The following is a 20,385-nucleotide window of genomic DNA, read 5'->3' on the forward strand; positions in this document are numbered from 1 at the left end:
CGGAGCTCTACGGACAATTCCTTCGATCTCATGGCTTGGTTTTTGCTGTGATATGCACTGTCAACTGTGGGATCTTATATAGACAGGTGTGTGCCTTTCCAAATCATGTCCAATCAATTGAATTTACCACAGGTGGACTCCAATCAAGTTGTAGAAACATCTCAAGGATGATGAATGGAAACAGGATGCACCTGAGCTCAAAATCCAAAAGCCTCAAGGCTCTGATGAAGGTGATTACACTGAAACGTTAGCCTGTTTGTTTGTCCCGTCTGTAAATACTCAGATCGATGCAAACACAGTGTGCTCCTTTTTCTTCATTCTCCTGGAAAGTCACCCATTGAAGTGTCCTGAGGTAAGGACTGTTTTTTGGGATCTATAACTGTGCTGCCTTTTTCAAAGCTCTCCTCAGGAAACCCCAGCCGTTCCATGTATTAAAACTATTCCAGAACTGGCACACCAGATTCAACTCATCAACTAATCATCAAGCCCTTGACTACTTAATCAAGTGTACTAGTTCAGGGCTAAAAACAAATTGTGAAACGTCTGTTGGTCCCTAAAGAGAGGTTTGAAAATGTCTGCTTTACAGCACGGCACCCACAGGTGTTCATCTATCGTTGTTAGATGGCTATGTACTCTGTGCTGGTGGTTGTTCAAGACTGTGCTGCTGGTGGATTATCCAGGGAACATGGGTCATTAAACCTGCTGAGTGTACACTAAATCCACCAACAGTCCCCTGCCTTCCACTACAGCGCTTCCATTTCCTCGTCCACCTCTCTTCTCGCTCTTATTTTCCTCCTGTCCTTCACTCCTAACAGTCCTCTGGTCTGTCACTGTTCTATCTCTCTCCTTCCAGCCTGTCACTGTTCTATCTCTCTCCTTCCAACCTGTCACTGTTCTATCTCCTCTCTCCTTCCAGCCTGTCACTGTTCTATCTCTCTCCTTCCAACCTGTCACTGTTCTACCTCTCTCCTTCCAACCTGTCACTGTTCTACCTCCTCTCTCCTTCCAACCTGTCACTGTTCTACCTCCTCTCTCCTTCCAGCCTGTCACTGTTCTACCTCTCTCCTTCCAACCTGTCACTGTTCTACCTCCTCTCTCCTTCCAGCCTGTCACTGTTCTACCTCCTCTCTCCTTCCAGCCTGTCACTGTTCTACCTCCTCTCTCCTTCCAGCCTGTCACTGTTCTACCTCCTCTCTCCTTCCAGCCTGTCACTGTTCTACCTCCTCTCTCCTTCCAGCCTGTCACTGTTCTACCTCCTCTCTCCTTCCAACCTGTCACTTTTCTACCTCTCTCCTTCCAACCTGTCACTGTTCTACCTCCTCTCTCCTTCCAGCCTGTCACTGTTCTACCTCCTCTCTCCTTCCAACCTGTCACTTTTCTACCTCCTCTCTCCTTCCAGCCTGTCACTGTTCTACCTCCTCTCTCCTTCCAACCTGTCACTGTTCTACCTCCTCTCTCCTTCCAACCTGTCACTGTTCTACCTCCTCTCTCCTTCCAACCTGTCACTGTTCTACCTCTCTCCTTCCAACCTGTCACTGTTCTACCTCCTCTCTCCTTCCAGCCTGTCACTGTTCTACCTCCTCTCTCCTTCCAACCTGTCACTGTTCTACCTCTCTCCTTCCAACCTGTCACTGTTCTACCTCCTCTCTCCTTCCAACCTGTCACTGTTCTACCTCCTCTCTCCTTCCAACCTGTCACTGTTCTACCTCCTCTCTCCTTCCAACCTGTCACTGTTCTACCTCCTCTCTCCTTCCAACCTGTCACTGTTCTACCTCCTCTCTCCTTCCAACCTGTCACTGTTCTACCTCTCTCCTTCCAACCTGTCACTGTTCTACCTCCTCTCTCCTTCCAACCTGTCACTGTTCTACCTCCTCTCTCCTTCCAACCTGTCACTGTTCTACCTCCTCTCTCCTTCCAACCTGTCACTGTTCTACCTCCTCTCTCCTTCCAACCTGTCACTGTTCTACCTCCTCTCTCCTTCCAACCTGTCACTGTTCTACCTCCTCTCTCCTTCCAACCTGTCACTGTTCTACCTCCTCTCTCCTTCCAACCTGTCACTGTTCTACCTCCTCTCTCTCCTTCCAACCTGTCACTGTTCTACCTCCTCTCTCCTTCCAACCTGTCACTTTTCTACCTCCTCTCTCCTTCCAGCCTGTCACTGTTCTACCTCCTCTCTCCTTCCAACCTGTCACTGTTCTACCTCTCTCCTTCCAACCTGTCACTTTTCTACCTCTCTCCTTCCAACCTGTCACTTTTCTACCTCCTCTCTCCTTCCAACCTGTCACTGTTCTACCTCCTCTCTCCTTCCAGCCTGTCACTGTTCTTCCTCACTACTCCTCTCTCTCCTTCCAACCTGTCACTGTTCTACCTCCTCTCTCCTTCCAGCCTGTCACTGTTCTACCTCCTCTCTCCTTCCAACCTGTCACTGTTCTACCTCCTCTCTCCTTCCAGCCTGTCACTGTTCTACCTCCTCTCTCCTTCCAACCTGTCACTTTTCTACCTCTCTCCTTCCAACCTGTCACTGTTCTACCTCCTCTCTCCTTCCAACCTGTCACTGTTCTACCTCCTCTCTCCTTCCAACCTGTCACTGTTCTACCTCCTCTCTCCTTCCAACCTGTCACTGTTCTACCTCCTCTCTCCTTCCAGCCTGTCACTGTTCTACCTCCTCTCTCCTTCCAACCTGTCACTGTTCTACCTCCTCTCTCCTTCCAACCTGTCACTGTTCTACCTCCTCTCTCCTTCCAGCCTGTCACTGTTCTACCTCCTCTCTCCTTCCAACCTGTCACTGTTCTACCTCCTCTCTCCTTCCAACCTGTCACTGTTCTACCTCCTCTCTCCTTCCAGCCTGTCACTGTTCTACCTCCTCTCTCCTTCCAGCCTGTCACTGTTCTACCTCCTCTCTCCTTCCAACCTGTCACTGTTCTACCTCCTCTCTCCTTCCAACCTGTCACTGTTCTACCTCCTCTCTCCTTCCAGCCTGTCACTGTTCTACCTCCTCTCTCCTTCCAGCCTGTCACTGTTCTACCTCCTCTCTCCTTCCAGCCTGTCACTGTTCTACCTCCTCTCTCCTTCCAACCTGTCACTGTTCTACCTCCTCTCTCCTTCCAACCTGTCACTGTTCTACCTCCTCTCTCCTTCCAGCCTGTCACTGTTCTACCTCCTCTCTCCTTCCAGCCTGTCACTGTTCTACCTCCTCTCTCCTTCCAACCTGTCACTGTTCTACCTCCTCTCTCCTTCCAGCCTGTCACTGTTCTACCTCCTCTCTCCTTCCAGCTTGTCACTGTTCTACCTCCTCTCTCCTTCCAGCCTGTCACTTTTCTACCTCCTCTCTCCTTCCAACCTGTCACTGTTCTACCTCCTCTCTCCTTCCAGCCTGTCACTGTTCTACCTCTCTCCTTCCAACCTGTCACTGTTCTACCTCCTCTCTCCTTCCAGCCTGTCACTGTTCTACCTCCTCTCTCCTTCCAGCCTGTCACTGTTCTACCTCCTCTCTCCTTCCAGCCTGTCACTGTTCTACCTCCTCTCTCCTTCCAACCTGTCACTGTTCTACCTCCTCTCTCCTTCCAACCTGTCACTGTTATACCTCCTCTCTCCTTCCAACCTGTCACTGTTCTACCTCCTCTCTCCTTCCAGCCTGTCACTGTTCTACCTCTCTCCTTCCAGCCTGTCACTGTTCTACCTCTCTCCTTCCAACCTGTCACTGTTCTACCTCCTCTCTCCTTCCAGCCTGTCACTGTTCTACCTCCTCTCTCCTTCCAGCCTGTCACTGTTCTACCTCCTCTCTCCTTCCAACCTGTCACTGTTCTACCTCCTCTCTCCTTCCAACCTGTCACTTTTCTACCTCCTCTCTCCTTCCAGCCTGTCACTGTTCTACCTCCTCTCTCCTTCCAGCCTGTCACTGTTCTACCTCTCTCCTTCCAACCTGTCACTGTTCTACCTCCTCTCTCCTTCCAACCTGTCACTGTTCTACCTCCTCTCTCCTTCCAACCTGTCACTGTTCTACCTCCTCTCTCCTTCCAACCTGTCACTGTTCTACCTCCTCTCTCCTTCCAACCTGTCACTGTTCTACCTCCTCTCTCCTTCCAGCCTGTCACTGTTCTACCTCCTCTCTCCTTCCAACCTGTCACTGTTCTACCTCCTCTCTCCTTCCAACCTGTCACTGTTCTACCTCTCTCCTTCCAACCTGTCACTTTTCTACCTCTCTCCTTCCAACCTGTCACTTTTCTACCTCTCTCCTTCCAACCTGTCACTTTTCTACCTCCTCTCTCCTTCCAACCTGTCACTTTTCTACCTCTCTCCTTCCAACCTGTCACTGTTCTACCTCCTCTCTCCTTCCAACCTGTCACTTTTCTACCTCTCTCCTTCCAGCCTGTCACTGTTCTACCTCCTCTCTCCTTCCAGCCTGTCACTGTTCTACCTCCTCTCTCCTTCCAACCTGTCACTGTTCTACCTCCTCTCTCCTTCCAGCCTGTCACTGTTCTACCTCCTCTCTCCTTCCAGCCTGTCACTGTTCTACCTCCTCTCTCCTTCCAACCTGTCACTTTTCTACCTCTCTCCTTCCAACCTGTCACTGTTCTACCTCTCTCCTTCCAGCCTGTCACTGTTCTACCTCTCTCCTTCCAGCCTGTTACTGTTCTACCTCCTCTCTCCTTCCAGCCTGTCACTGTTCTACCTCCTCTCTCCTTCCAGCCTGTCACTGTTCTACCTCTCTCCTTCCAGCCTGTCACTGTTCTACCTCCTCTCTCCTTCCAGCCTGTCACTTTTCTACCCTCCTCTCTCCTTCCAACCTGTCACTGTTCTACCTCCTCTCTCCTTCCAGCCTGTCACTGTTCTACCTCCTCTCTCCTTCCAGCCTGTCACTGTTCTACCTCCTCTCTCCTTCCAGCCTGTCACTGTTCTACCTCCTCTCTCCTTCCAACCTGTCACTGTTCTACCTCCTCTCTCCTTCCAACCTGTCACTGTTCTACCTCCTCTCTCCTTCCAGCCTGTCACTGTTCTACCTCCTCTCTCCTTCCAGCCTGTCACTGTTCTATCTCTCTCCTTCCAACTTGTCACTGTTCTACCTCCTCTCTCCTTCCAGCCTGTCACTGTTCTACCTCCTCTCTCCTTCCAACCTGTCACTGTTCTACCTCCTCTCTCATTCCAGCCTGTCACTGTTCTACCTCCTCTCTCCTTCCAGCCTGTCACTGTTCTACCTCCTCTCTCCTTCCAACCTGTCACTGTTCAACCTCCTCTCTCCTTCCAACCTGTCACTGTTCTACCTCCTCTCTCCTTCCAACCTGTCACTGTTCTACCTCCTCTCTCCTTCCAACCTGTCACTGTTCTACCTCCTCTCTCCTTCCAACCTGTCACTGTTCTACCTCTCTCCTTCCAACCTGTCACTGTTCTACCTCCTCTCTCATTCCAGCCTGTCACTGTTCAACCTCCTCTCTCCTTCCAACCTGTCACTGTTCTACCTCCTCTCTCCTTCCAACCTGTCACTGTTCTACCTCTCTCCTTCCAACCTGTCACTGTTCTACCTCCTCTCTCCTTCCAGCCTGTCACTGTTCTACCTCCTCTCTCCTTCCAACCTGTCACTTTTCTACCTCTCTCCTTCCAACCTGTCACTGTTCTACCTCCTCTCTCCTTCCAACCTGTCACTGTTCTACCTCTCTCCTTCCAACCTGTCACTTTTCTACCTCTCTCCTTCCAACCTGTCACTTTTCTACCTCCTCTCTCTCCTTCCAACCTGTCACTGTTCTACCTCCTCTCTCCTTCCAACCTGTCACTGTTCTACCTCCTCTCTCCTTCCAACCTGTCACTGTTCTACCTCCTCTCTCCTTCCAGCCTGTCACTTTTCTACCTCCTCTCTCCTTCCAACCTGTCACTGTTCTACCTCCTCTCTCCTTCCAACCTGTCACTGTTCTACCTCCTCTCTCCTTCCAACCTGTCACTGTTCTACCTCCTCTCTCCTTCCAACCTGTCACTGTTCTACCTCCTCTCTCCTTCCAACCTGTCACTGTTCTACCTCCTCTCTCCTTCCAACCTGTCACTGTTCTACCTCCTCTCTCCTTCCAGCCTGTCACTGTTCTACCTCACTACTCCTCTCTCTCCTTCCAGCCTGTCACTGTTCTTCCTCACTACTCCTCTCTCTCCTTCCAGCCTGTCACTGTTCTACCTCCTCTCTCCTTCCAACCTGTCACTGTTCTACCTCTCTCCTTCCAACCTGTCACTTTTCTACCTCTCTCCTTCCAACCTGTCACTTTTCTACCTCCTCTCTCCTTCCAACCTGTCACTGTTCTACCTCCTCTCTCCTTCCAACCTGTCACTGTTCTACCTCCTCTCTCCTTCCAACCTGTCACTGTTCTACCTCCTCTCTCCTTCCAACCTGTCACTGTTCTACCTCTCTCCTTCCAACCTGTCACTTTTCTACCTCCTCTCTCCTTCCAACCTGTCACTGTTCTACCTCCTCTCTCCTTCCAGCCTGTCACTTTTCTACCTCCTCTCTCCTTCCAACCTGTCACTGTTCTACCTCCTCTCTCCTTCCAACCTGTCACTGTTCTACCTCCTCTCTCCTTCCAGCCTGTCACTGTTCTACCTCACTACTCCTCTCTCTCCTTCCAGCCTGTCATTGTTCTTCCTCACTACTCCTCTCTCTCCTTCCAGCCTGTCACTGTTCTTCCTCACTACTCCTCTCTCTCCTTCCAGCCTGTCACTGTTCTACCTCCTCTCTCCTTCCAGCCTGTCACTGTTCTACCTCCTCTCTCCTTCCAGCCTGTCACTGTTCTACCTCACTACTCCTCTCTCCTTCCAGCCTGTCACTGTTCTACCTCACTACTCCTCTCTCTCCTTCCAGCCTGTCACTGTTCTTCCTCACTACTCCTCTCTCCTCGTATGTCTCTCTTTCTTACTCCTCTTTACAATCCCCTGCCTGCATGTAACTAATTATTCCTATCCCTCCTCCTCCCTTCTCTCTCCTCTTCATTTTAGGGCTCCCGAGTGGTGCAGCAATCTAAGACACTGCATCTCAGTGCTAGAGGTGTCACTACAGACCCTGGTTAGATCCGGGGCTGTATCACAACCGGCCGTGATCGGGAGTCCCATAGGGCGGCGCACAATTGGCCCAGTGTCGTCCAGGTTAGGCGAGGGTTTGGCCGGGGTAGGCCGCCATTGTAAAATCTGAATTTGTTCTTAACTGATTTGCCTAGTTAAATAAAGGTAAAACATACATTCCCCCTCCTCCTCCTTTCATCTCACAGTTCTGTGCCTGGCTGTCACTACAGGGTGATTCCTCATGAAACTAAAACCCCCCAAAACTAGCAGAGATCTGTGGAACTTGGATATGCCCTTGGAGTTTGTTTAAAAACATATTAGGAAAATTTGCAAAATCAAAATGTTTAGATTTTCTAAATTAATCTGTACATTTTCAATATTAATAAATGAATGTAAAAAATAGTTTTGGAAATCAAAATATGAATCATATTACAGAGCAAGCGGTAAAGCTTTATATGACATCAATGCTTGCTTTATAGCTTCTACAGATATAACATTATGGAGTATTAAAGGACGCCTGGGTAAGGCCAAAATGTCACAAATGTTACAACTCCAATGAAATCTTTTTCAATTATGTCCAATATTTGTCAAAATTCTTCCTCCAAAGGACCTTTCTATGATTAAAATGTTTTTGTGTTGTTCTATTTTCATGAAAAACCACCCTATAAATGACCTTCACTCTCTTCCTCTCTGCTCTCCTCCTATCTCTTCCTCTCTGCTCTCCTCCTATCTCTTCCTCTCTGCTCTCCTCCTATCTCTTCCTCTCTGCTCTCCTCCTATCTCTTCCTCTCTGCTCTCCTCCTATCCCTTCCTCTCCACCCTCCCCCTCCTCTCCGCTCTCCTCCTATCTCCTCCTGCTCTCCTCCTCTCCACCCGCTCTCCTCCTCTCCACCCGCTCTCCTCCTCTCCACCCGCTCTCCTCCTATCTCCTCCTCTCCTCCGCCCCGCCCTCCTCCTGTCTCCTCCTCTTATCTCTTCTGCCCTGCTCTCCTCCTGTTCCTCCTATGTCCTCCTCTTCACCCCGCTCTCCTCCTCTCTGCTCTCCGTTCTCCTCCTATCTCCTCATCTCCGCTTATCTCCTCCTCTCCACTCTCCTTCTATCTCCTCCTGTCTCCTCCTCTCTGCTCTCCTCCTGTCTCCTCCTCTCCGCTCTCCTCCTATCCGCTCCTCCCCGCTCTCCTCCTATCCGCTCCTCTCCGCTCTCCTCCTATCCGCTCCTCTGCTCTCCTCCAATCTCCTCTCCACTCTCTTCCTCCTATCCGCTCCTCTCTGCTCTCCTCCAATCTCCTCTTCACTCTCTTCCCCCTATCCACTCCTCTCTGCTCTCCTCTCCACTCTCTTCCTCATATTCAAATTTACTGAAAATGAAATATGTAAATATCTCATTTACATAAGTATTCACACTCCTGAGTCAATATGTTATAATCACCACCCTCACCTATCTCCTCCTCTCTGCTCTCCTCTCCGATCTCCTCCTCCTATTCAAATTTATTTAAAATTAAATACAGAAATATATCATTTACATAAGTATTCACACTTCTGAGTCAATATATGTTAAAATCAGCTTTGGCAGTGATTACAGCTGTGAGTCTTTCTGGGTAAGTCTTTAATTTTAAAAAAAAAAGTCTATAAGAGCTTTCCACACCTGGATTGTACAATATTTATGTACATTATTCTTAAAGAAATTCTTCAAGCTCTGTCAAGTTGGTTGTTGATCATTGCTAGACAGCCATTTTCAAGTCTTGCCATATATTTTCAAGCTTATTTTAAGTCAAAACGGTCACTAGGCCACTCCGGAACATTCAATGTCATCTTGGTAAGCAACTCCTGTGTAGATTTGGCTTTGTGTTTTAGGATATTGTCCTGCTGAAATGTGAATTTGTCTCCCAGTGTCCGTTGGAAAGCAGACTGAATCAGGTTTTCCTCAAGGATGTTCCATGTGCTTTGCTCTACTCCAAACTGTTGTCCTTGCCAATGACAAGCATACCCATAACATGATGCAGCCACCACCATGCTTGAAAATATGAAGAGTGGTACTCAGTGATGTGTTGTGTTGGATTTGCCCCAAATATAACACTTTGTATTCAGGTCATAACCTTTATTTCCTTGCCACATTTTTTGCAGTTTTACTTTAGTGCCTTATTGCAAACAGGATGCATCTTTTCGAATATTTGCATTCCGTACAGGCTTCCTTCTTTCTTCTCCTTCCTCTCCGGCAACTGAGTTAGGAAGGACGCCTGTATATTTGTAGTGACTGGGTGTATTGATACACCATCCAAAGTATAATTAATAACTTCAAAATGCTCAAAGGGATATTTAATGTCTGCTTTTTTTTATTTGTACCCATCTACCAATAGGTGCAAGGCATTGGACAACTTCCCTGGTCTTTGTGGTTGAATCCGTTTGAAATTCACTGCTCGACTGTGTGGGGTACAGAGATGAGGTAGTCATTCAAAAATCCTGTTAACCTGTTGGGGCTAGGGGGCAGTATTTTCACGGCCGGATAAAAAACGTACCCAATTTAAACTGGTTACTACTCTTACCCAGAAACGAGAATATGCATATAATTAGTAGATCTGGATACAAAACACTCTAAAGTTTCTAAAACTGTTTGAATGGTGTCTGTGAGTATAACAGAACTCATATGGCAGGCCAAAACCTGAGAAGATTCCATGCAGGAAGTGCCGTCTGACAATTTGTTGTCCTTCCAGGGCATCTCTATCAAAAATACAGCATCTCTGCTGTAACGTGACATTTTCTAAGGCTTCCATTGGCTCTAAGAAGGTGCCAGAAAGTGGAATGAGAGCTCTGCAGTCTCTGGGCGAAAAACAGCAGGAGTGTTTGTGAGTGGTCAGGCAGGGAACACTGACACGCGCATGCACGAGAGGACTCAATTTTTTTCTTTCTCTCTTTGAACGAATACAACGTCGCCCGGTTGGAATATTATCGCTATTTTACGAGAAATTGCATAAAAATTTATTTTAAACAGCGTTTGACATGCTTCAAAGTACGGTAATGGAATATTTAGATTTTTTTTGTCACGAAATGCGCCCGCGTGTCACCCTTCGGATACTGACCTCAACGCACGAACAAAACGGAGCTATTTCAATATAACTATGGATTATTTCGAACCAAAACAACATTTCTTGTTGAAGTAGAAGTCCTGGGAGTGCATTCTGACGAAGAACAGCAAAGGTAATCCAATTTTTCTAATAGTAAATCTGAGTTTGGTGAGGGCCAAACTTGGTGGGTGTCAAATTAGCTAGCCGTGATGGCCGGGCTATCTACTCAGAATATTGCAAAATGTGCTTTCGTCGAAAAGCTATTTTAAAATCTGACACCGCAATTGCATAAAGGAGGTCTGTATCTATAATTCTTAAAATATTTGTTATGCATTTTGTGAACGTTAATCGTGAGTAATTAAGTAAATTCACCGGATGTTTGCGGTGGGTATGCTAGTTCTGAACATCACATGCTAATGTAAAAAGCTGGTTTTTGATATAAATATGAACTTGATTGAACAAAACATGCATGTATTGTATAACATAATGTTCTAGGAGTGTCATCTGATGAAGATCATCAAAGGTTAGTGCTGCATTAAGCTGTGGTTTTGGTTTTTGTGACATATATGCATGCTTTGAAAATGGCTGTGTGATTATTTTTGGCAGGGTACTCTCCTGACATAATCTAATGTTTTGCTTTCGCTGTAAAGCCTTTTTGAAATCGGACAGTGTGGTTAGATTAACGAGTCTTGTCTTTTAAATGGTGTAAAATGGTCATATGTTTGAGAAATTGAAGTTATAGCATTTATGAGGTATTTGTATTTCGCGCCACGGGATTCAACTGGCTGTTGACTAGGGTGGGACGCAAACGTCCCACCTTGCCCAGGGAGGTTAAACACTATTATTGCACAGAGTGAGTCCATGCAACTTATTATGTGACTTGTTAAGCACAGTTTTACTCCTGATTTTATTTAGAACCATAACAAAGGAGTTTAATACTTATTGGCTCAAGATATTTTAGCTTTTCATTTTTATTTAATTTGTCAACATTTAGAAAAATATGTTTCCACTTTGACATTATGGGGCATTGTGTGTAGGCCAATGACACAAAATCTCAATTGAATCCATTTTAAATTCAGGCTGTAACAACAAAATGTGGAAAAAGTGGTGTGAATACTTTCTGAAGGCAGTGTACATCACGTCTACACCTTGTCTTCCTGTCAGAGTTACAGCAACCCACCACAAAACAACTAACAGCTAAAGGACAAGTTTTGGACACTGCCTTTTTGTTCTTTCTTCTAGTTCCACATTCTCATACAAATGACATTATCACTGATCAATCAACACCTGCTCACAGGCAACACTGCCAATAATTGAAGAAACAAAAGAGAGAAGTCTTCTGAGAGAGGAAGAAAATAAAGGCTTCTGAGAGTGAGACAGTGAAAAGAGAGAGAAAGGCAGATAGAAAGACAGAAAGAGAACGAAAGAGAGAGAGAGCGAAAGAGAGAATGAGCGAGAGAAAAGAGTGAGAAAGAGAGAGAGAGAGCGCGAAAGAGAGAAAATAGAAAAAGGACAAGAGAAAAAGAGAGAGAGAGAGAGAGAGAGAGAGAGAGAGAGAGAGAGAGAGAGAGAGAGAGAGAGAGAGAGAGAGAGAGAAGGCCAGCATCCCGGAGTCGCCTCTTCACTGTTGTCGTTAAGACTGGTGTTTTGCCGGTACTATTTAATGAAGATGGCAGTTGAGGACCTGTGAGGCGTCTGTTTCTCAAACTAGACACTCTAATGTACTTGTCCTCTTGCTCAGTTGTGCATCGGGGCCTCCCACTCCTCTTTCTATTCTGGTTAGAGACAGTTTGAGCTGTTCTGTGAAGGGAGTAGCACACAGCGTTGTACGAGATCTTCAGTTTCTTGGCAATTTCTCGCATGGAATAGCCTTCATTTCTCAGAACAAGAATAGACTGACGAGTTTCAAAAGAAAGATCCTTGTTTCTGGCCATTTTGAGCCTATAATCGAACACACAAATGCTGATGCTCCAGATACTCAACCAGTCTAAGGACAGTTTTATTGCTTCTTTAAATCAGCACAACAGTTTTCAGCTGTGCTAACATAATTGCAAAAGGGTTTTCTAATGACCCCAAACTTTTGAATGGTAGTGTACATCCCAACATTCTACATTAGCTAAGCTATATCCCAACATTCTACATTAGCTAGGCTATATCCCAACATTCTACATTAGCTAAGCTATATCCCAACATTCTACATTAGCTAGGCTATATCCCAACATTCTACATTAGCTAAGCTATATCCCAACATTCTACATTAGCTAAGCTATATCCCAACATTCTACAATAGCTAAGCTATATCCCAACATTCTACAATAGCTAAGCTATATCCCAACATTCTACATTAGCTAGGCTATATCCCAACATTCTACATTAGCTAAGCTATATCCCAACATTCTACATTAGCTAGGCTATATCCCAACATTCTACTTTAACTACATCCCAACATTCTACATTAGCTAGGCTATATCCCAACATTCTACATTAGCTAGACTATACCGCAACATTCTACATTAGTTAGGCTACATCCCAACATTCTACATTAGCTAAGCTATATCCCAACATTCTACATTAGCTAGGCTATATCCCAACATTCTACTTTAATTACATCCCAACATTCTACATTAGCTAGGCTATATCCCAACATTCTACATTAGCTAGGCTATACCGCAACATTCTACATTAGTTAGGCTACATCCCAACATTCTGCATTAGCTAGGCTATATGCCAACACTATTTTAACAACATCCTACATCCCAACCTTCTACATTAGCTAGGCTATATCCCAACATTCTGCACTAGCTAGGCTATACCGCAACATTCTACATTAGCTAGGCTATATCCCAACATTCTACATTTGCTAAGCTATATCCCAACATTCTATATTAGCTAGACTATATCCCAACCTTCTACATTGGCTAGGCTATATCCCAGCATTCTACATGAGCTAGGCTTTATTCCAGCATTCTACATTAGCTAGACTTTATCCCAGCATTCTACATGAACTCCCTCCTATATCCCAACATTCTACATTAGCTAGGCTATATCCCAGCATTCTACATTAGCTAGACTATATCCCAGCATTCTACATGAACTCCATCCTATATCCCAACATTCTACATTAGCTAGGCTATATCCCAGCATTCTACATTAGCTAGACTATATCCCAGCATTCTACATGAACTCCATCCTATATCCCAACATTCTACATTAGCTAGACTATATCCCAACATTCTACATTAGCTAGACTATATCCCAACATTCTACATTAGTGAGGCTATATCCCAACATTCTACATTAATTTCATCCTACATCCCACAGTCCTCAGGTTGCTTCAGCCTTAGCTATGGTCTCCATACCAACCAAGTATAGCCACTCTGAGCATCTGTAATGAATTACATTGTAATGTTTTAATGAACTGTCCATACTATTAAAACACATGCTTCAAATGCTACACATTAATGGGTTGAAATCTAGACATGTTTTTGGAATTGAAAATGCAATCACACTTGGGGTGCGTCCCAATTGGAACCCACTGTACAAAAATATAAACGCAACATTCAACAATTTCAACGATTTTACTGAGTTACAGTTCACACACGGAAATCAGTTAATTGAAATAAATTAATTAGACCCCCCATCTATGGATTTCACATGACTGGGTAGGAGGCGCAGCCATGGCTGGGCCTGGGAGGGCATAGGCCCACCCACTTGGGAGCCAGGCCCAGCCAATCAGAATTTGTTTTTCCCCACAAAAGGGCCCTATTACAGACAGAAATAGTCCTCAGTTTCATCAGCTGTCCTGGTGGCTGGTCTCAGACGATCCTGCAATGGAAGAAGCCAGATGTGGAGGTCCTGGGCTGGCGTGGTTACACGAGTTCTGTGGTTGTGAGGCTGGTTGGACGTACTGCCAAATTCTCTAAAACGACGTTGGAGGCAGCTTATGGTAGGGAAATTAACATTAAATTCCCTGGCAACAGCTCTGGTGGACATTCCTGCAGTCAATATGCCAATTGCACGCTCTCTCAAAACTTGAGACATTTGTGGCATTGTGTTGTATAACAAAACTGCACATTTTAGAGTGTCCTTTTATAGTTCCCAGCACAAGGTGCACCTGTGTAATGATCATGCTGTTTAATCAGCTTCTTGATATGTCCTGCCTGTCAGGTGGATGGATGCTCACTAACAGGGATGTAAACACATTTGTGCACACAATTTGAGAGAAATAAGCTTTTTGTGCATATGGAAAATTTCGGGGGACTTTTATTTCAGCCCATGAAACATAGGACCAACCCTTTACATGATGTGTTTATATTTTTGTTCAGTATAGTACACTATTTTTACCAGGGCCCATAGGAAATTAGATGCCATTTCAAACCCAGACTTGCAGTTGTTGACACACTCAAACCGGTGCACCTGGCACCTACTACCACACCCCTTTCAAAGCCACTTAAATCTGTTATTGTGCCCATTCACCCTCTAAATGACACACACACTGTATTGCTTGTTGCTGCAATCATAACCAATATCTACACAGACACACACACGCAAACATACACACACATAGTGTTGTCCTCCCTGTATTTGTATGCTAATGCAGCTTTTAAACAGTCCTGCTGAAGAAATGGATTTCCCTGATGTTACATTACCTTTACCAGAAGATGCCAGGCCAAAGCCCCCCTGTAGACTACCTCACCAGGCCAAAGCCCCCCTGTAGACTACCTCACCAGGCCAAAGCCCCCCTGTAGACTACCTCACCAGGCCAAAGCCCCCCTGTAGGCTACCTCACCAGGCCAAAGCCCCCTGTAGACTACCTCACCAGGCCAAAGTCCCGCTGTAGACTACCTCACCAGGCCAATGCCCCCCTGTAGACTACCTCACCAGGCCAAAGTCCCGCTGTAGACTCCCTCACCACGCCAATGCCCCGCTGTAGACTACCTCACCAGGCCAATGCCCCGCTGTAGACTACCTCACCAGGCCAATGCCCCGCTGTAGACTACCTCACCAGGCCAATGCCCCTCTGTAGACTACCTCACCAGGCCAATGCCCCGCTGTAGACTACCTCACCAGGCCAATGCCCCGCTGTAGACTACCTCACCAGGCCAATGCCCCTCTGTAGACTACCTCACCAGGCCAATGCCCCGCTGTAGACTACCTCACCAGGCCAATGCCCCTCTGTAGACTACCTCACCAGGCCAATGCCCCTCTGTAGGCTACCTCACCAGGCCAAAGCCCCGCTGTAGGCTACCTCACCAGGCCAAAGCCCCCCTGTAGGCTACCTCACCAGGCCAAAGCCCCCTTGTAGACTACCTCACCAGGCCAAAGCCCCCCTGTAGACTACCTCACCAGGCCAAAGCCCCCCTGTAGACTACCTCACCAGGCCAAAGCCCCCTGTAGACTACCTCACCAGGCCAAAGCCCCGCTGTAGACTATCAGTACCAGTTGTAAGATATACAGTACCAGTCAAAAGTTTGGACACACCTACTCATTCAAGGGTTTGTCTTTATTTTTACTATTTTGGCTACTTTGAAGAATCTAAATTAGATTTTGATTTGTTTAACACTTTTTTAGTTACTACATAATTCCAAATGTGTTATTATATAGTTTTGATGTATTCACTACTATGTAGAAAATAGTAAAAATAAAGAAAACCCTTGAATGAGTAGGAGTGTCCAAACTTTTGACTGGTACTGTAAGCTGTACCAGCAAGAAGAGGACTGGCCACCTCTCGGAGCCTGGTTCCTCTCCAGGTTTCTTCCTACGTTTCTGCCTTCTAGGAAGTTTTTTGTAGCCACTGTGCTTCTGCCTCTGCATTGCTTGCTCTTTGGAGTTTTCGGCTGGGTATCTGTAAAGCACTTTGTGACAACTGTTGATGTAAAAAGGTCTTTATTATATACATTTGATTGATTGGATTGATTGACTGATTGACCAGTTGTAGGGTATAAGCTGTCACTGTCATCAACATGTCCTCTCTTAAGACTAGAGGTCGACCGATTAATCGGAATGGCCGATTAATTAGGTGCCGATTTCAAGTTTTCATAACAATCAGTGATCGGCATTTTTGGACCCCGATCATGGCTGATTACTTTGCAATCCACGAGGAGACTGCGTGGCAGGCTGACTACCTGTTATGCGAGTGCAGCAAGGAGCCAAGGTAAGGTGCTAGCTAGCATTAAACTTATCTTATAAAAAACAATCAATCTTAACATAATCACTAGTTAACTACACATGGTTGATGATATTACTAGTTTATCTAGCTTGTCCTGCGTTGCATATAATCGATGCGGTGCCTGTTAATGTATCATTGAATCATAGCCTACTTCGCCAAACAGGTGATTTAACAAGCGCATTCGCGAAAAAAGCGCCTTTCTTAAAATCAATACACAAGTATATATTTTTAAACCTGCATATTTAGTTAATATTGTCTGCTAACATGAATTTATTTTAACTAGGGAAATTCTGTCACTTCTCTTGTGTTCTGTGCAACAGAGTCAGGGTATATGCAGCAGTTTGGGCCACCTGGCTCGTTGCGAACTGTGAAGACTGTTTCTTCCTAACAAAGACAGCCGACTTCGCCAAACGGGGGATGATTTAACAAAAGCGCATTTGTGAAAAAAGCACAATCGTTGCACAACTGTACCTAACCATAAACATCAATGCCTTTCTTAAAATCAATACACAGCATATTTAGTTAAAAGAAATTCATGTTAGCAGCTAATATTAAACTAGGGAAATTGTGTCACTTCTCTTGCGTTCATTGTACGCAGAGTCAGGGTATATGCAACAGTTTGGGTCGCCTGGCTCGTTGCGAAATAATTTGCCAGAATTGTACATAATTATGACATAACATTGAAGGTTGTGCAATGTAACAGGAATATTTAGACTTATGGATGCCACCCGTTAGATAAATACGTAACGGTTCCGTATTTCACTGAAAGAATAAACGTTTTATTTTCGAAACCATATTAATGACCTAAGGCTCGTATTTCTGTGTGTTATTATGTTAGAATTAAGTCTATGATTTGATATTTGATAGAGCAGTCTGACTGAGCGGTGTTAGGCAGCAGCAGGCTCGTAAGCATTCATTCAAACAGCACTTTCGTGCGTTAGCCAGCAGCTCTTCGCAATGCTTCAAGCATTGCGCTGTTTATGACTTCAAGCCTATCAACTCCCGAGATTAGGCTGGTGTAACCGATGTGAAATGGCTAGCTAGTTAGCGGGGTGTGCGCTTATAGCGTTTCAAACGTCACTCGCTCTGAGACTTGGAGTAGTTGTTCCCCTTGCTCTGCAAGGGCCGCGGCTTTTGTGGAGCGATGGGTAACGATGCTTCGAGGGTGGCTGTTTTCGATGTGTTCCTGGTTTGAGCCCAGGTAGGGGCGAGGAGAGGGGCGGAAGCTATACTGTTACACTGGCAATACTATAGTGCCTATAAGAACATCCAATAGTCAAAGGTATATGAAATACAAATGGTAGAGAGAGAAATAGTCCTATAATTCCTATAATAACCTCAACCTAAACTTCTTACCTGGGAATATTGAAGATTCATGTTAAAAGGAACCACCAGCTTTCATATGTTCGGAGCAAGGAACTTAAACGTTAGCTTTTTTACATGGCACATATTGCACTTTTACTTTCTTCTCCAACACTTTGTTTTTGCCTTATTTAAACCAAATTGAACATGTTTCATTATTTATTTGAGGCTAAATTGATTTGATTGATGCATTATATTAAGTTAAAATAAAAGTGTTCATTCAGTATTGTTGTAATTGTCTTTATTACAAATAAATATATATATATATTTTTTTTTAAATCGGCTGATTAATCGGTAGCGGCTTTTTTGGTCCTCCAATAATCGGTATCGGCATTGAAAAATCATAAATCGGTCGACCTCTACTTAAGAATGTGCTAAGATCATGAGGAATTCCTAAGTTTGGGGATAAATCATTTTAATGACCATTGATACATTTCCCAGATCATAGATTACACCTTTAATATCCTTTGTTCTGGATTCTCTGGGTGAAAATAGACAAGTGTTTTAGTTGAAATAGCAGCCTGCTATGTTGGTATATTGGTTTTCTCAATTCACCCCCCGTTTAACTTAAAGTATGACCTAATAACTTCTACTATGTTGGGTAATTGGAGTCTTTGGCAGCAAGGAGGGGAGAAGGATTGTTTAAATTAAATTAATTTCTCCAAATTGGCCTGTTTTCTAGTCTGAAGGGAGAAGGAGGGGGAGGGACAATTGGGTTTAAAGAGGCATTATTTACAAGCGGTATTCACTTTCAGGGTTTAATTGTTAACGAATCAGCACTGGCTAATTAATTCAATTAATTGTGCCTGGAAGAATGTGGGGTATTCAATCTGGGATGCCCCAGAAATGTGGCTGTGTATCAAAGGATGGGTTTTAGATCCATCTTAGAGAGAGAGAGAGAATGTTAAAGGGAGGAAAGGAGGGAGATAAAAAAGGGGGGGACAGATTGGAGGGAGGGGGGGACAGATTGGAGGGAGGGAGGGAGAAATGGAGACAGAGAAATAGATGAGAGAGCAGAGAAAGAAAGAAAGAAAGAAAGAGATGGAGCAAGATTGTAAAGCCTTGTTCACACTGCAGGCCTTAACGCTCAAACCAGTTTTGTTTTTCAAATCCGTTTTGGACTACTGACTGTACAAACAGCAAGTTACAAGGGACCAAATCGGATTTGTGTGTGTTCAGACAGCGGTAATTTGCTGACAAGGCTACTCTAGTTATCATGTTTGCAGTGGTGTCGGCTGATTGGTGCTCGTGGTTCCTATCACTCAGAAGTTACGTAGCAAGCTAAGGTGACAACAATGCCTGTCATGGATGTTTCCCAGTTGCTTTGAATGTTCAAAATCATAGGGCAAGAAGACTTTTAAAGCCTTTAAGGATAAGATGATCCAACTTCCAAAACAAATCCTTTTTGGCTAGCCACAGTAGTCAACTAGCTAGCCACAGTAGTCAACTAGCTAGCCACAGTAGTCAACTAGCTAGCCACAGTAGTCAACTAGCTAGCCACAGTAGTCAACTAGCTAGCCACAGTAGTATCTGTTTAGCATTCTAGCACATTCACATTCACATAATTAACAAGCTAGTTAGTTACCTACCACATGTTCTTATCAAACTGTCAACAGAGGTAGCAAGCAACAAGATATGCCGAATAACGTTTAGGTCTAAAAACCAGTTGCGGGCAAAAAAAACAGATTTTACCGTTCAGACAAGTCACATGGCCAGGAATCAGATTTGTATCTGACTTCAAAGGTGGTTTGAAGGTGGTTTGAAATATGGCTTGAAATATCCTATTCCATGTGCTTTTTGTCTGTTCAAACTGCAGGAAAAAGAACAGACTCAAATCGGATATGCAAATAAATAGGATTGGAGTCACTTTAAACCGCCAATGTGAACATGGCTTAAGAGAGAGATAGCAAAAAGTGTGATTCGAGAGAGAGAGATAGCAAAATAGTGTGATGTGAGAGAGAGAGAGACATATGGTGGAGTTCAGAGGGCTGTTTATATAGACAAGCTGATGATTTGTCGTGATGTACGTTGAACGACGGGGAGGAGAGGAGAGCAGCGTCTGCATCCCAAATGGCACTCTATTCCATATGTAGTGCATCACTTTTGACCAGTGCCCTACATAGGGAATAGGGTGCCATTTGGGATGCACCTAGTGAATCCCTGAATTAAAAGTAGTGACCTTTTACCAACAGCATTAGTTTAACCTCTCCCCCCCACCCACCGGCCGTCTGCTCCAGGCCTGTAATGGGATGATGGCTACGGCTATTAGGATGATGAAATACACAAATAAGTGACTTTAGCCGAGCGCCTGAGCCCTTCTCGGGTGCGGGGGCTGCCCGGCTGCTGTTTCTGTCCATCTTTGATGGTGCAGTTGGCTATGGAAACAATTGAATCTCTTTAATAGAATCTTATAGCACACACACACACACACACACACACACACACACACACAAAGGAGATTATCCTGCTGATAAGAGGAAGGCCATACAGCCTTTGTGGTGAAGGAGCTAAATTCCCAACATGTAGAGTGGGTGGCATTCCATTTTGGGGAACTTTGGGACTCTGGAGGTCATCGCTGATCCTAGTTTGTTTACTTGATTATAACTGGGTTATTTACTTTCCTTGTGGTTATATAACTTGTGTGTATGATGTAATAATATTATATGCCATTTAGCAGTCGCTTTTTGCTAAAGCAACGTACAGTCATGTGTGCATACATTTGACTTACGGGTGGTCCCGGGAATGGAAAACACAACCCAT

The 20,385-nt window shown here is 45.0% G+C and overlaps 1 long non-coding RNA gene across 1 annotated transcript; it reads right to left on the bottom strand.

Moving 5' to 3' along the window:
• Positions 1-317: 317 nt before the first annotated feature.
• LOC115152653 (uncharacterized) lies at positions 318-1,049 on the bottom strand. Its single transcript, XR_003867553.1, has 2 exons — positions 978-1,049; positions 318-854 (listed from the first exon to the last, which is right to left on the bottom strand). It is a non-coding gene; the product is annotated as an uncharacterized LOC115152653 (long non-coding RNA).
• Between the last annotated feature and the right edge of the window lie 19,336 nt (positions 1,050-20,385).

This window comes from Salmo trutta, chromosome 18 (assembly GCF_901001165.1).
Source record: "Salmo trutta chromosome 18, fSalTru1.1, whole genome shotgun sequence".
Classification (NCBI taxonomy): Eukaryota; Metazoa; Chordata; class Actinopteri; order Salmoniformes; family Salmonidae; genus Salmo; species Salmo trutta.